Consider the following 17,625-nt stretch of genomic DNA (forward strand, 5'->3'; position numbering starts at 1 on the left):
GTCTGGAACTTAACTTCACCACAATACAAGAGCAAACAGACAAATCTGATGGAGATTAAGTGATACAGAACTCTATGAGGAGGATGGAGTTGTAAAAGCCATAAAAGACAACATTCATAGGAATAAAGATGTGTTAGAGCTGTTGCTCACACAAGTTAGCTCTCTACATACATTCCTACACAATTTACATTGGGTAAATTTAAGTCAGCTGAGATTACCTTTGGATTTTCATGCATTAGTTAAGAGCTTTAACTTGTGCCATGCAGAGCCTATAAACTGCTTCTGACCCCACTTCAAGTACTTTCACAGGTGATTTTTCAATGACAAGTTTGTCAGAAGATCTGCATTCATGAGGCTGCTGGTAGTTTTGAAATCAATATCAGTACAGTGAGCTGAAAACTCTGTAGCACTTACAGCTGAAACTTCTTTCCATAGGATTAAAGCTGAAACTTGAAGTTGATCTTCAACTAGCATAAATCATTATCTATACAACCCTGGTGAGAAGTTTTAACTGTCAGGAACGGCTCAGAGATTCTGCCTCAATTTCCATGCGGCTTCATTTTGCCAAGGTAAGGAATTTGGAGGCAAAGGCAATGGACCTTTCACTCTCATCTTCCATGAGAGATGAAATTACTCCTCCTATTCCGCTTAGAAAAGAATCATAACAGAGCTTTATAGACAAAGATGTGTAAGGACTCTCTCTCACAATACGACTACCATTACTCATAAAAAGTTCTAAAATGCCACGTGAATTGATGTATTTCTATTCATTCATTCTGCAACAGTACAGTCTGCAGATCGAATGCTGTTACTGGCATAGGCAAAAACCTGCAGAAGTAACTTTTTGGAAAAGAAAAAAAAAAAAGGGGGGGGGGGGGGGGGGGGGAGAGGAAGGGTTAGAGACAGATGGGAAGAAGGGTATTGTATGGTGACAATAAGGAAAGATGGTAGTTGTAAATACCCCAAAGTATAAAAAATCAGAAATAGCTGTAGAGATATTCATGGGTTTACAGTAGACTACAGCAGACATTAACATCTGCAGCCTCACTGTTCTTCAGAAGGGGTGGCAGGTGGCAATGACCAAATCTCTCCATATCCCAGTTTCTTTTAGTTCAGATCAGTTCTCATTTGCACAAGATGGAGACAAGCCACGCTGCTTTATTCATTTTCTTTGAGCTCTGCTAGGAACACAGCTGCACAGTTGTAGTGGTTGCCTACAGCTTTTCAGAGTCCTGAACTGCCTCTCTTCCTTACGCACTGCTTTCGATCAATTACTCCAGTCAATAACCATTTTTGGACTGTTTCATTTTTGCATACAACACACTATCTAGTCTCTTAACACATCATTTAAATTCTTCCTGAACTGACAAATTCAAGAATTGTCTCATTTGCTCTTTTGGCTCTCTTTGTAAAAACAGGTACATTCTGCAGAAACCAGAAAGGTAATTCTGTAGACTTTCCACGATCTCAGCAAATATTTTGTCTGCTGATTTAATGCCAGCTGTTAAGCTATACAGCAAGTTATAAGTTTTAGCCCTCATTAAACTCCGTAAAAGTGCCACCTTTTTTTTTCATCATCAGTATCATTAGTTGTAACACATTGTTCCAATCTCCTGACATAGATAAGCTGTCTGTTGAGCTATCAAACAAGGAAGGTTTCCATGGCCTTTGGGAGAACATCTCAATCTATGCACTGTAATTGCCACCCCGATGGTGTAAACCCAGTGCTGCACTCCTGAATCAGGCTTCCACGCACGTTTTCTCTCTTCACATTAGAAGGAAACTATACAGACAAAGCTGAATTCTAAAACCTGTTTTTAGTAATTTCAGATAAATATAGAGTGACTAGACATACAGGCGCTCTGTCAGAACCTGGTGCATTCTACCAAGGAAATCGAGCTGTTAGAAATTTATAAGCACTTTAAAGGGATACTAAAAAGAATAGCCTGACTGGGCTTAAAAGATCCGATGATAATTTTTAAATAAAAGCTCAATTTCATTCAGTCTGTACTTACTCTGAAAGACTTAAGGTCATATTCAAGAGTACCGTACCTGAGGCACTAACCACATATCCTGAGGCAACTTAAAGATTGCATTTGGCAAGAGCCCACTTGGAAAGTAGCTACTAAAGGCTTGATTTGCTACAAGTTATCAGCACTGAGAAAAGCATCTTGAGAAGACTCGGAACTTTCTGAACTGCACTGATGATATTGCGGATGATCTTGAGAGATGGCTAGAAAAGCCCTTATCACGGTTTATCCAATTAGTATGGAACAAAATTAAACTTATGGAAGTTTTTCTTCTACCCATGCAAGAAACCCAGAATGATTTCTTTTAGACTAAAAAGATCCTAAACTTATTTCAAAAGCCAAAATACTGAGAGTACTTTTGAATGTAAAATACTGGTTCAGTCCTTACAAAGCATGTTTTGAACAAGGAGATAAGTAACAGATTTAAGGAACCATTTTGTTTGTGTTTAGAGGCTGAGCATAAAAACAGGTAATTCTAGTAAATAAATCAGTTTTAAAATATTGACAAATCTAGGTTATATTTTGAAACTTGAGACTCACTGGGTAATCAAAGTGGTGTAACACATAAACTGTGTATTTCCTCTTAAATTACAGGTCCAAGTATGAAAGCACAGCAGACAGCTTCCAGTAATTCAGCTTCAGATGAACCTGCCTTAAGATGATAGTCATGGAAGGCAGAAGTGAGTTTAAAGCCATATATTACTTCATGCAAGGAGATTTTCAGCTGTAAGAATCTGCCTGAGAAGAAATTAGGGTGAAAGGCTAAATGGATAAAGTTGCTAGAAGGATTATTAATTCCTTTCTGAGACCAAGAGATAAACTCCAGGAAAAACAGATAGTGTAAGCAAGGGATTTGCAAATATGGTGCAACGAACTAGTAGAAGGAAATGCAAGTTAGAGAGAAATTTTGAGTTTAGACAACAGCTTGTCTAAGCAGAAATGAAATGTTGTATTGAAGATCTAGGAAAGGGGCATTACAGGACAAGAGAATGACAAGGGAATGCAAAGACCAGGAAATACCATGACAGAATGAAGCAGAAATATGGAGAAAATACTAGAGAATTATAATACTCATAGGCCCTCAATAATAGTACAAGTAGCTCAGCTTGTACATCAAAATAGTAGGAAAAAACTTAATATGTAGTTATAATCTTAACAAATGTGCCTACCGCTGCCCTATACCAGGACAGCACTAGTGCTCAGTTCCATCAAGTCACAGTTTGGACATAAGCCTGTAGGCACACGTGCTGTGCAATACTGTCATTTCTCTTTGATTCAAAAGTGGCTAAAAATGAAGAATTTCCTTCAGGTCTACCCCCAGTAAATGCCTGCCAGCAGATTCTTAACAGAACATATGAGTTCAGAACGCCATTAGACCAGTTGCAAAGCTGACAACTGTGGAGGGTTTATTTCCAGTAAAGAACAGGCAGCCAGAAAGATAAGACCAAAAGATTTTCTTAACAAAGCTGTTGAATGCTTAGCCATAAACCTGGGCCCAGAACACCCAAAGAAGGTGAAAAACACTGTGTCTGCTGAAAACATTTTAAATGGAAACTCCACTAATCACTTCCTCAAGGACAGATTCCACTGAAGCTGGACTTCCATAAGATGTTCACTGTTTCCATACTTGCATTTGTTATTTAAAAGGAAATATACAATCTGTAAGTTGAATAAGTTGAAAAAGAAATAAATTTGTACTTTATCATTAAGGACAAAGATCCTTATAAAACAACAACAATTTCTTTGGTGGGAGTGGGGGGGAATCTGTTTGAGAATGACCAGAGAGAGAAAAGACCAATAACAACAGCATAAGGTACCATTCAGGAAGAACTGGACCAAGGCCAATATGAGCACTAATTGACATCTCTTTTATCCTACAGGATAAAAAGGAAGAGTCTGTCTCACGCTGACAATGCTTCTCAGCATCAACCACGCGACTTATCAGCTAATTCAACATCTTCATAAAAATAAAAACGAACCAACAAAAGAAAAACAAATGAACATTTGATCTTGTCACTGCCTTAATTTAAGACGTTCAGAACTATTATTCCTATCCATACGTCTATAAATAATTACATGAATGGAGATTTTCTACTCATAAATCATTCTGCATCCTGACTTGCACGTTTACCCAAAATGTGACTGTGCTCCCCAAGAAATATTGCTGTTAACTAGTAATTAGTTAGAAAGCAGGATTATCATTACACTAAGGAATACAGTCCCAACTATAGACAAATAAAGCAGACAGCATGTGGTAGGATGAATGTTTACAGTACACAGGTAACTACAAAAGCTCTCAAATAAAACCTCTGCTTGCAGATGATAGAAAAATAGGAAAAAGTGAATATTTCTATTAACTAAAAGAGACTATTTCATGTCTTTCTGCTCATTTTCAGCACTGAGAAAGCAGCCTTACATGGGTTGCAGCACTCAGAAACACCTTAAGGCCTTACATATTGTAGCCAAGTTTGCACTCGTCTGTGAGAACAGTGGAGATCTTTGTTTTTCTCTGTCTCCTGCCACTTCTGACTCTCCAGTCTGTAATGCTATCAGGAAATTCTTTAGTTAAACAGACACATCTTAGCATTTACTCTGCTTTTTGTCATTTGCCGGTCTTGATTCTAGGCAGCATGCTTAATCTGTAAGGGCAAACAGTAACTGATATTTTTAAGGCACTGAAGTGAAGCTGAAGATGAAAAATTACTTGAGATTTCGTTAAAGATAATACTTCAAATCTTAAAAAGTTTATATTTAGAACATTGAATAGGAGGAAGTAGAAACTACCAGACAGAAAAAGAGGGAATATATAAAAGTTACTTACTGGGTTCTTAACATAAAAATAAATATTTTGATCTCCAAAGGATAAAATAAGATGTAATCTCACTTTCCGACAAGTCGGTCATGTTTAGTCTACGTTATTCCTGTGTTAAAAGAAACTGCTATGCTAGTATAGTCATTGAAAGTGACAAGAGCAAATATAACAAAAAAAAAAGGAACAAGAAAGAGAAACTCTGACATTTATAAAGTGATCGGCTTGGGCAGGAGGGAAGTGAGGAAGGGATATAGACAGTGAGATCCATTTCACTTAAGCCTCACACAAAGGGCCTATAAAGGAAGGAAGGAATTACAAAGACATGGTTTATTGACTGCTCACCGCTGAGACAGAGTTTTCCTGTATAAATTCTTTCTTAGAAGGTTAATTAAAAAAGGGTTAGGGCCCTGATCTGAAAATTCACTAGCATAATCTTTATTCTCACAAGTGATTCCATTGATTTCAGTGGACATGGGATTGCTCATGTGGCTTAAGGTTTGCAGAACTGGACTCTGTGGGTTTGAGGCATTGAAAAATGGTACTGCTTTAAAGTAACAACGTATGCAGCTCAGCACAGCAGCACAGCTCTGCTTGAATACAGGAGCAATATGGAGCTCCCCATTCTACCAGCTGACTTTAATTATAAGAGATATAATACGTAGACAGCAGCTACATTAAAAACCAGCATGCATAAATACAAGACAGAGAAAGATCACTAGATAATTTAGACAGGTTTAGTACAAAATATGTACATCAGCATGCTGAAGTAATGCTCCATGTCAAGAATGTCTGTGATGTTTCTGTCAGTACTGGCCACATCCCCATCAAGCACAGCGCTGAAATCGGGATTGCAGTTGCTCCACAGCACATCCTAGAGTTGCAAAGGATAGATACTAAGGGCATTCTACATCCCTATAAAACCCCCACAAACTGCCACGGTCAGGATTAGCAGCAAACAGGGCTGGAAACCTCTGCTCAATGAGCAAGTAAGCCTCAACTGGTGGTCATACCTCTTCACCCAGATCTGTTTCTGCTTGCCAGCAGCTCTGTTTCCCTGTCTCTTTATACATGCAAACTGCAAAACACACAGAAATTGTATCATTTAGACAAATCTACAATATGTGAAAAAGCAATGCGCAAGGATGGAATTAGGTCTGTAGCATAGCACAGACTTACAAAAAACCTAATCATTCCTACATCTCCCAGCTTCCATTTGAATTTGTAGCCCGACTTAAGAATTTGCAATGTACTTTTAATTCCTAATGCATTTACTTCAAAGTAGCTTTGCTGTTAAATGCATGACAGGGATCACTGATGATCCTGAAAAGGGGCAGCAGTGATGACAGCAGTGAGACCACTGCTATCTGCTAGGCAGGTGCTGAAAGAAGTCAGCCTTTGAGTGTTTCTCAAAGGGCAAATATAGAGGGTGTGGATGGAAAACAGATTAAGGATGGATTAGATGATACCTTTGTTCATTGTACGTATGCTCAGTAAGGCTATTCATCATTATTGGGAAGGACAGTGATACAAGAAAATATTGTTTAAACATGTGATCTGGGGCACTATTTCTTATAAAAATTAGATATATTACCTATGTATGGAGGAGAGCTACACCTTGTATGCTATCACCTCTAACATCAGAAAAATATAATTCTGGAGGAATCCAAATGTTTCATTAAATAAAAACTTTTGTAAGACTGAGCTCTTACATAAAAGGTCTTACAAAAGAAGACCTTGCATAAAAATATCTTATTATACATCACAACCAGAAAATACTATGGTGGTTGCTTTTAGAAATCTCTAAATGTCACAGGGACAAGAAATCACCCGTAGTATTAATGAAATTCCAACATTCCACAGACATCTACATACAGAAAATCTGTAAAATGTTCAGGCACAAGTTACCCTTTTAGCTCATGCCAAAATTAGAGATACAGTTCCCCTCTAGGATAATACAGGAAAACCAAGGACAAAGATTGCTTACACAGATCCAGTAACCATTACAAAAAATATAGCATATTTTTTAGCACAGCTTCCTTCAAATCTCTGCAAACTTACATATAACAACAATCAAAAAATGAAGTAAAAGATTCACTCTGTAGCCTAGGAAAGGTGATGCAGGGCATGGCTTGGGGTAGGAAATCTTACCATGCTTTTTGCAGCCTACTCTGAAGAGCAACACTTCAAATGCAGAAAGACCTCTTAGCAATCAATAAATCCTCATGAAAGACAAAGTGCTCAAAGCTTTCATGTCCCTGGAGCAAACATCACACCCATACTTTGATAGCAGGGTGCTCCACGAGAACAGCAGCCAGCCCCCTCACTACTGTAACCACACAGGCTAAACTGCAAGCTCCTAACACCCAGCTCACTACAACATCCCCTGAAATCACCCCCACATCCCTCCAAGTCACCAGCACCACAAACATGGGCCCTTACTGTGTGCATATAAGGGAAAAACATAGCAGTTGCCTCCTTCCTAAGACATTTCCTTACCTTCAGATAATCTCTGGGTGAGAGACACCTTGAATCAACTATTTTTGGTGTTTAACAGGCCTTGGTAGACTCATACATCCATTAGCCTTGTCTATTCACTTCCTTGAACTCATCAGTTTTCAGCAGTCAGAATGCCCATTAACAAGTGCCACTATTTAATTACGCTTTGGGGGGAAAAAAATTACTTTGGTCTAGGTTATTTAATTTTCTGAGCTGCATATCTAAGACATTTGCATGTACTTGCTGTGCACAGAGCCCTGCAGCACCTTGGGTTCCAAGGGTGTTTCCTCTTGGGAAAGGAGCTGTGGAACTACCAGCAGCCACAGAATAAAAGATTATAAAATCATAGTGTGGTGCTAACAATATGAACAGCATCTTGATGTTACTCTTGACATTAAGGTCCAACTAGGGAGGCTATGTTATTTTACATTCACAACTACTGCACCCAATAGGAAATGTACTGTCCTCTTTCTATAACCACATTTTAAGGAAAAGTAATTCAAATCTAATTTGGATTTAGAGGTCCAAGAATGATTAGTGTATAGAAATATGTCTTACGATAAATATATATCACAATTATGAATATATATAATATATTTCATATGTATATATATCATATATATGTATATATATCGTATTATTCATTCAAAGAGAAGGTGAAATGTGACAAACCAACACAAGAAAACAATCAAAAGCCAGGAGATGGATGGCAAAGTTTTCCATCCTAAAGACAATCAAAGCCTTGCAGTCAAAATCCAACATTTTTAGAGTGAGAAATAAGGTACAAATTCCTGTCAGTGAGGGAAGGTAATACCCAGGATAACTATGTGGATTTATTACCAGTTAAATGTTAAGTAGAAACTGGTTTTTGAAAGGAGACATACTTTGTCTCAAGTATCATTATTACTGTTATTAAACCAGTAACATCACATTATCAGGAACTAGAGCTGGGAAATTCTACTGTCCGTGTTACAGAAGAGGATAGAGTGGATGATATGGATGATAATCCTTTCTAACCTTAAAATTATCAGTCAGAGAATCTATTTGTGTAACTTCAGTTCCCAACATGCACAACCACCAATGACAAATCTCCAGTGGAAAAACGTTGATAGCTGCACAGGTGTTAGAATAAAAAATGGCAAAATCTGTTTTCTAGCTGAGAACAGAAGGTGGATTATGTTGGAAGTATGTTTGATTGTTATGAACAGCAGATACAAGACGGTGTCATTTAAAGACAACTTGAGCAGATGGATGGCAGTGTGTGTGCACTGTGAAGTGATGTTAATTGAATGGCCTGGGATTACCTTTAAAAATCTTAAAATGAATAATTGGAAAACAATTAAAGAAGTAACTACAATCCGCAAATTCCAAGGCTGCCAGCTGGCCCAGAGGGTAGGATTGAAGTTACATGAAACACAACTTTTTTTCCACCCTGATTTTCACACAAGAAAGCTCAAAAGAGAATGTTTTGTGTATTTCTCAAGGACAATAAACCACTATTCTTGATGCAAAGCAGTTTTTTGTTTGATAATAGTTTTCACATTGGCAAGATCTCAAACTAATTTTATTTAGAACTGCATCATTTCTGTAAGCAAAACATCAGACTGTCAGAGCAGAGCTTCCTTACAATTCATCAGTATAATTTGAACAAATGGGTTACAGAGATGTGGGCTGCTGCCCATCTTTGAAATGAACTCTGATACGATGATGTAAATAAGACAGATGTGGTACCCTGCCTGTTTTTACTGCTGCAAATACCACTGATCTACAGCACATATGCTGTAGAATTGGGTCTCACCGTGCTGGTGAACAGACGTAGCATAAAACTGACCTCAGGTTTTCAGCCAAAAGAGCCTCGTGTTCTTTGGATCAAAACCACTGTACATTCAAGCACCGTCCCCTTTCACACGTGGCTATCTTATTCCTCAGCCTCTCTTTTCCTCTCTCCTTCATTGCTCTTTTACTAATAAATCGTCTTTCACTAATAAGATATGGAACTTAGAAAAAGGGCCATATGTTCAGCAGTCCCAGGATAACAGGGTTTAGCTGTGCAGACCACTCCCCCCAAGATGCTGTGGTCAGGACCTGCCCTTTGCATTTGCTGCTGCAGAGCTCTCATTCAGTCTGTTTAGCACTAAAATTCCAGAGCACCTTGAAATTATTGGAAAGCTCGGTTGATTCTTCTACATTTCTGGGGCTGGCATCAGGTTCTTTTCTGGACCAAGAAAAAAAAAAAAACATGAGAGGATCTGCTCTGATTTGTCTTTTTTTTCTTAAATCTATCTATCTATTTATTTATCACAGAGCAACTTGCAGTTTGGAAAAGACCTCCGTGCAACCCAGGGTCCCAGAGAAGATGAAGATGCTCCATCCCAGAAGAAGCCTCAGCTGCCACAGCAATCTTCCTTTTATAAATGTCTGGAGGCATGGAGCACTCCTGACAGCAAGATGAACATGTAACTCTTACTGTGGTTATAGTATTATTTCTACATTTATTGCGAGAGAGCACCATTCAGAAAAAGCTTTGTGTGGGCCACGGCCACATTTTGAAAGTTAATTCTAACAACTGCTGTTTTTAAAGGACAAATCAAGCTTATCAACCTTCCTTACTTGAACTCCTTTCCTTGTAATCCATTTGCCATATGAACTAGCAGCATTTGGTATTCTATGCATTTGCTTTCCAAGTAAAACCTTTCCAAGAGTCGTCACCCTGCTTTTTCTCCCTGTTCCAATTCCAGAGATGGGGTCACGTGTTATATGTCATACCAAGGCAGCAGAAAACATCTGTGGAATCCCTGCTATCAGAACATGGTAACTATTAGCTACTTTTGCAACGACCACTGCTCTAAAACCTTTGACCACTAGACACCTGTTCTAATCCATCAAGTGAAAAGTTCAGCACCAACTTACTTTGAAATGCCTCACATTAACTACTTCCACCAGCTCCAGCCCTCAGCATATTCCCTGGGCAGCCATCAGTACACAGGCAGTCTGCACTGCTTCACAGCATTCCTATCCAGAGTGTCTCTGGGGACAGATAAGGGCCTGATGCCTCTAATAGCTCCAGTAAAGAACAGAAATAAGTATAAAGAATGGAGAGAGAAGCATTCAGATGCACTGAGCATTCAGGCAGTTACCCAGATGCCTGAATGGAAACAGTGTGTGGAGGGAAGTTCAACTCTGTCACTTCATATCTCTCTCCAAGCAAATGTCACAAAAGCAAGTGCTCATCTACCTCTGCCACAGCAGTGACATGCCAGGATGCTGGTAGACACAGGAAGGGAGTGCAGGGGAATCCAGCGCAGGGCTGCTGCCTCCTTTAGCATCACCAGGCCTGCAGCTCCCCACATAAGCAGTGTTCTTAACTGAGCCATGCTTCATGCTATGGGAACAAGCAAAGCAAGGAAACTTTGCTCTTGGGTGGCCCCTAGAGACAATTTATCATTGCTGGCACTGTTAGCAGATCTGCTTCACAGGATATGCCCCAGCAAGGCCACCAGGCAAGGCGGATAACAGGCCATTCGGGGAAGATTATTTGGCATTTACTGGAGAAAAAGTCTGTGTTAGTGCCTGGCTCTCACCCCTTACCACTGTCCTCTCACAGCAGCACAATAAAGAAAACAGCATGAAAACACTGAAATAAAAAGATTATCCAAATATTTTGTATCTCCATGCTGCTGAAGTGAATCTCAGTTAGGATCAAGTTTCAGAAATGTTTCTATTGCACATATGGACTTATATGTGGACTTGAAGGTGATTTACCTCAGCAAATGCCTGGGGTGGTTTTTCATTGAGGTTCACTCACCAGCAGATGTGGGACTACAGTTCCCACAACTCCATGGCCACTTATGCTTCTCCTGACTACTGGCCAGGATGAATACCATAGAAAGAATTTCTACAGACTCGTATTCCAACCTTGTCTTTCCTGTTTCTCAAATATATTCTTGAAAACACATATACCAGAGGGACCATTTACCAAGAAGCTAATAAAAACATCTGAAATAAGAAAGATCAACACTGGTGGTAGCTTTGTGAACTTTCAAACCTGCCCCACGCCAGCAAAATGTTAATATGTACTTACAGAATATTCAGCAAAAGGATTGCAAACTTACAGCAAAAGCTGGAGTTAAAATCTTCCTCTGTATTTCCAAAGGCCTGCAAAATGGCTGCACTGAGGATGCAGCTTTTAAGCTTCTCTGCTGCTTACATGATATGAAGAATTAGGAGCGTGTGTTTGCTGGAGCACTCTGAAGGTTAGCCAGATCAGTTACTCTTCTTTTATTGTAGCTCCAAGCAAAGCAAGTGAATACAACTGAAAACCCCAGATTTTCTGGAAGCAGAATGGTTTTCCAGCCAACATAGCAGAAACCAGGGCTGCTGACCAAGGCTGCAGAAAGGCCCATCACTGCAGAAAGGCCCATCTTCACCACCCTTACTCCTTCAGCCCAGCCTGCAACTCTCTTCTGCTGCCCATCTTGTTCCAGCAGACAGGAGAGCGCTGCTGGTGACACAGCTGCTGCCCCATGGGCCTGGCTCTGATATGGGGAAGAGCTGAGAGAAGCCTGGGCTTAGCCTCCAACGTGCTATTGGAGGCGGCTATTCCCACAGCCCTGTTGGCTCCAAGGCCCCAGCATAGGGCCAGGAACTGAAGCACTGGGGGCACCCCAGGGAAGGCTGCTCTGTACAAAGGCAAAAAGCTGCTGGCAGCAAGAGGGGAAGAGTGAGGAACAGTTCTGCAGCACAGAGTTCAGAGCAGTAGGGCAGAAGCTCCCTACAGCCTGCAGGAAGCCCACACAGGTGGGTTCTGCTGACCAGAGCATGACTGTGGAAGACACATGCAGAAACAGAGAAGTATGTGGAAGATTGAGAACAGAGGTTCTGCTATGGATTGTTTTCCCTACGTTGTCTGCAAAAAATAAATAGCAAGCAATCTCTCTTATCCACAAACTTTTTTACCTTGTTTTCTCCATCTGCCCTATCAAGGAATGGGATTGAGCATGCAGCATCCAGTTGCATCACAAGGAAACAATTACTGTTAAGAGCATGGCAACCCCTGATTAGATGTGGCAAGAGCTCTGTGACCCAACCACATACAAACCCCTTGCAAGCTGAAGCAGGAGCTTCAGAGCTCTGGAGCATAACAGCTTCTCCACACCTCAGCAGGGTCCTCCCCTGTTCCAGAGCACAGACATCAGTGTTTGGCCCCCATGTTTATTCACACTGGTTGGACCCTCCTACAGAACTGAGGGAGGTGATTTTAGCTGTATGGCCATGCTAAGTCATATCATGTGTTTTCACTATTTTAAGCACTCACACTCTTCACTTCTTATTCAAACAAATCACATTTAGTCCCAACAGGAGCCACAGGAATTTAAATCTCTGGACTATGGCCTTATATGCTTTTAACACCAAAAATGCTCATATTTTTCTGAAAAATATATTGTATCTTTGAGCTGTTTTTCTTGACATGTCACATTGTGATGAGTCACACAATGCCTTGCCCATCACTTTAGAAAATTAGAAAGATAATAAATGTTGCCCAAAAAAATAAACGAAACATTTCTAAAACTACATATTGACATACTGTTTCAGCACTGCTAATGTGGAGGTGCCATTTTCCACCAGATACAGACAGCGCAGGCTGCAGACATCCATCTCAGCAGCTTAAAGACATCACATCTGTAGAGTAACTCAAGTCTCAAATGGATTTTTCTTTATTTTCCTTTTTTTTTTTTTTTTTTTTCTTCTCTTAAGATCAATTTTTGAGAGCTGGGTTTTAAAACTGGAAGGGAAAATATATTCTATTACATTATCAATACATGAATCATGTTAGAAAAGCTTCTCCTTAGGGATCTGAAAGACATTATACTGAACTTGTGCTTCATGACAAAGACAACAACAAAAAACCATATTTCTAGAATAAATCAAAACCAGAAGCACTTTTCTCTTTAGTCCTGGTAAGACGAGTGTGGGTTTTAGGTGACTGAATCCAGTGGTTTGAGAGTTCAGCACTAAATCACAGATATAAGACAAAAAAGCACCCTCCTATCCTTTCATTCCTAGTATGTACTCAGCTGCTTGGAAAAGTTAAATGGCACCTTAAAAGACAAGAAGTTAGGCACCACTTACACCCTTCTCAAATGTAATTTTAAAGAGACAGATACCTAATCCTCCTAGTGCTCCAAAGGAATATTTATCATGTCTTGGGTAAATTTGTGACTACAGGTCACGTGTGATACAGCTTATACATCTGGTTCTATATTATACCTGCAAGGTGTAGAGTAGCTTCAGGAGCCATGATAAAGGAAAGTCTATTTCCCCCAGTGAAGACATCTACCATTATGCAGAGCAAGGTCTCACTATCAGTTTTGGCACTTTGCATTAAAATAATGGTTGAGGTTGTTTCTTTTCCACTACATGTATTGAAAAGCTAAGTTTGCAATACAGTTAACCCCACAAATCTTAAGAAAAGTCTCAACATACCATCACTCTTTTTTACAGTCTCTAAGCTCTTTGGCATTGCTATTGCAATGTTTCCCTTTTTGTCTCCCCTACGGTTTTGCTCTTGCTTTTTATCTCCCCTTCTTTTTGATCCTCTTTCTTCTTCTGCCTTTATGTTTTGTCTTCACGCTTCTCCTCCTCTTTCCCCCACTACCTCGATTTGTTTCTTCTGTTAGATCTCCTTTATATTGTCAGAGGTTTTCTTACTTTCTCCAGAAATGCTTGATTCCTCTGGTGCTAACAGGGCTCCCTGTTGGCTCAGGACAAGGGGAGCTCAAAGATGGTGTGTTAGATTGCACAGAAAGGCTATCAGGAGTGAAACTCTCCATCATCAGCATCAGCAGAATAAGCAACAGCAAGTCTGAGGAGGGCTAACATGCACACATGCTACATGGGGTACTTGTCTACTCCTGGAGCATTCTTAAAAGTGTTCTTGCTGTTAGCAATGTATCGCCTGGGGCTTTCTGCAATCACAGCTACAGAAACCAGAAAAAAGGAAGGTAGGCAAGCCAGTGATGCTCAAACACCAAGACACAGAGAATACAAGAGGAAATATGAAGGTGTGATAATGATGACATGTTTTTCAAGCATTTCCTTCTGCAAACAAATGGCAACATCTGTACATTGAACAGGAGGCAATAGCTACAAGTAATGAGCTCTCTTGCAGAGAATTTACAGTATGACTTCTATTCCCCTCTCTCCGAGCTAAGCAAAATCCCATCTTCAGTTCTACAAGAATGCCAATATTTTGATATTTGCTTTCCTAGGTTGAGAATAAAAAGTGAAGCAATCAATGTATTGTGCAGGTTTTCTAGACAACTTGTTTGAAAGTTTGAAAAGGTGGAAATTGCTCATTTCCTTCCATGCAACCACTGACACTTCTATGCTAGAAGGCAATGGCTCTGAGGGACCTTTTACCACTACACACTGCTGCTGCCCCAAAGCACTCTGTGCAATTCAGAGAAGAGCCCATCCTGCTGGAAGCCACTGGATATAATTTCAGAAGTTTCAGTTAAAATTTTGACCTGCTGGAGAAGGGCAAGTATGAATCACTCCTTTCAGTCTGTTCCTGTGTTATATCCCCACCAGGTTAGGTGGATGCTAGCAAATTCATGAACAACAAAACACAAAGTGCTTTACCTCTATAAAGCAGATGAAATACTTCAATTCTAGTCAAATTTCATCATTGGAAGTTTCTGGGAAAATCTGAGTCACTGCTGGATCCAAAGTCTACAACTCTGAAGTGAACTCTCACAGGCAAGCCCAAACCCTTCCTTTATGCTCTTAAGCCTAATTTTGTCTAAAAGCTGGAGAAAAACACCTAAAAAGCAAGATAAACATTTCATCCCTAGTCCTGAAAATGACGTCTCTGTGTCATGGTTTTATGATTTTGGTTATCAGTGTTCCACATCATAACATCATGTAGTGCACTGGGAGTTGAAGAGTTAATGCTCCAGTTCAGGGTACCTGTCCCAGAAGAGAAGAACTACATACCCCAAAGGGCTCTGCATTCAGAGAGGAGATAAAACTCCTGGCAAACACACAAGACCTCTTTCTCTTCCTTCTGCTTGCCCCAACCGCACACCTTGCCTCAGCATTGAAGTAAGGCCTTCAGTTTTCGGACGCTCTCATTTTATTTGATTTATGTTACGGAGTTATCTAGATCAATCTATGTCCATGACAGGGGGCAGTAGGCTCATGGGCCACTTAACCCCCAGAAATAGGAAGGGAAAAGGGGAAAGGGAAGGGAGGTGGGAGCTGGGCTCAAGGAAACAAACAGAACAGCAGCAACAATCTGAGGAAAACTTATTTTACTAACTATGATATCGGAAGATAACACAATGTAATACAATCTAATATTGAGGCTCATAGTATCATATCATAGTATCATAGTATCGTGCGAGTTGGAAGGGACCTTAGAGATCATCGAGTCCAACTCCCGGGTTTCGAGCCCTCTGTGTAGCGAAGCAGCACTTCTACCCCTGCGCCACAGGGGAGATTCAAACCCGGGCCCTCCAGTGCCGCAGGCAGCAGCTTAAACCGCTGCGCCACTGGGGGCACAGCTCATAAGTCAAGTAAAATAAGAGAAAGAGAGGTTTCCAAAGATTGAGAAGTCTACTTTGAAATTGAAGGTGCACAGCTTGGTAGCACACCCACACCCACTGCCAGGCTATGAGAAAGACAGAGAGCATCACTTCCATGACATATTTCCCTCTCTGACCATGAGGTCCTCTGGGACGTGTAGTTGTTCTTCTCTGTGTTCCACGTGATGTCATGATGTGGAATACCAATAGCAAAAACTACAAAACTATGACAATTTATTAGCTTCAATTCTAATTATATTGTACTATTACATTGTGTTATCTTGCATTCCGATATCTTATTTAGTAAATTAGTTTGTTTCTCCTCAGATTGTTGCTGCTGTTTTGTTTTTAGGCCCATCTCTCTACCCTTTTTTTTCCCTTTCCTGGGGCATGGATCAGATCTGTGGGTCCCCCCACCCCTCTAGTCACAGAACTGGGCTGAACCATCCTGTAAACCATTGATGCCCTGAAATGAAAGAGAAAAAAATCTCACAACCTTGAAGCTAATATTGCTCAATGAACTAGCAGGAACTATTTGACTACTATAATGATGAACACAGTATAAAAACCATACACTGTGAGATGAAAAATAAACAGCATTGAAGTTTTACTCTTTCAGGTTTAGTTCTGCGTAGCCAGAATCCAACGATAATATAACAGCTCAACATTATAATATCATATTCTCATTGCAAGTATAAAAAAAGCTTGTTTTAAGGTTTGTGTTTTTTTCTTATTTTTAGTGTTTTGCCCCAAGTTAATTGGTAGTTGGATGACTCAAGCTACTAATAGAGCTATAGAGAGCACTGTGGACACATGCTACACTTTGGTCCACCTCACAAGGTTTCCTGCAGGCTGCCTTGGACAGGACAAACAGAGATTTATCCAGCACCTACTCACTAGAGCAAGTTACAGCAATGTACAAGCCAAGCAGAGATAAGGAAGGAGAACTAACAGAGATGTGGCTACCTCTGTGTTTCTCCTTAGATGCCTGGCAGTATTCTGACCAAATTTATTGTGAACTAATACATTTTACACAGCAAGTCCATGTTTCATATGTGAGCATATCACATCTAGAAGCCACACCAGGTTCCCCATTCCATCAAAATTTAAGACCAAGTTAATTGTTTTGAAGGTGAAAACCCCTCAGTAAATCATTGCTCTCATCCCCTCTCAAGCAAGGCCTAGTTTATAAGTAAAACAATAGCATTGTTCTTGGTTTTTTGTGCCCCTGGCAAGAGGCGCAATAAACCATGAAAATGAGAAAGGAAAAATGCACTGGATGAGGAGATAAAATGAGAAAGGGGGGAAAGAAAATGAACTGACAGACTGCAGGAGAAAAAACTGTGCCAATAATGACCAGAAGGTAAAAGTCTGTTCCCTCCAGTGTTTTTCATTTAAAATTTCACTCTCCTGATTAAAACTTTGTAAATAGTAATTATTATCACAAAGTTATTCATAAACAGATGTTTTAAAAAATGCAAATGACTTCAAAATTCAGTTTATATGCCACAGGGAATTTAATTTTGGAAAACAGAAGAATGCATCAGCCCCCATTTCCAACTTAACACCGTACTGGAAGCAGAGCTTCCCCCCCAACCCCCCTTTTCTTGTTTAATATGATAATGGAGGGAAAAGCTTATTATTTATTGAAGACTATCATTTTTGTATCACATTTGTATTCATAAAAGCCTATAGAATGTAC

The sequence above is a fragment of the Excalfactoria chinensis genome, chromosome 4 (assembly GCF_039878825.1).
Source record: "Excalfactoria chinensis isolate bCotChi1 chromosome 4, bCotChi1.hap2, whole genome shotgun sequence".
Lineage (NCBI taxonomy): Eukaryota > Metazoa > Chordata > Aves > Galliformes > Phasianidae > Excalfactoria > Excalfactoria chinensis.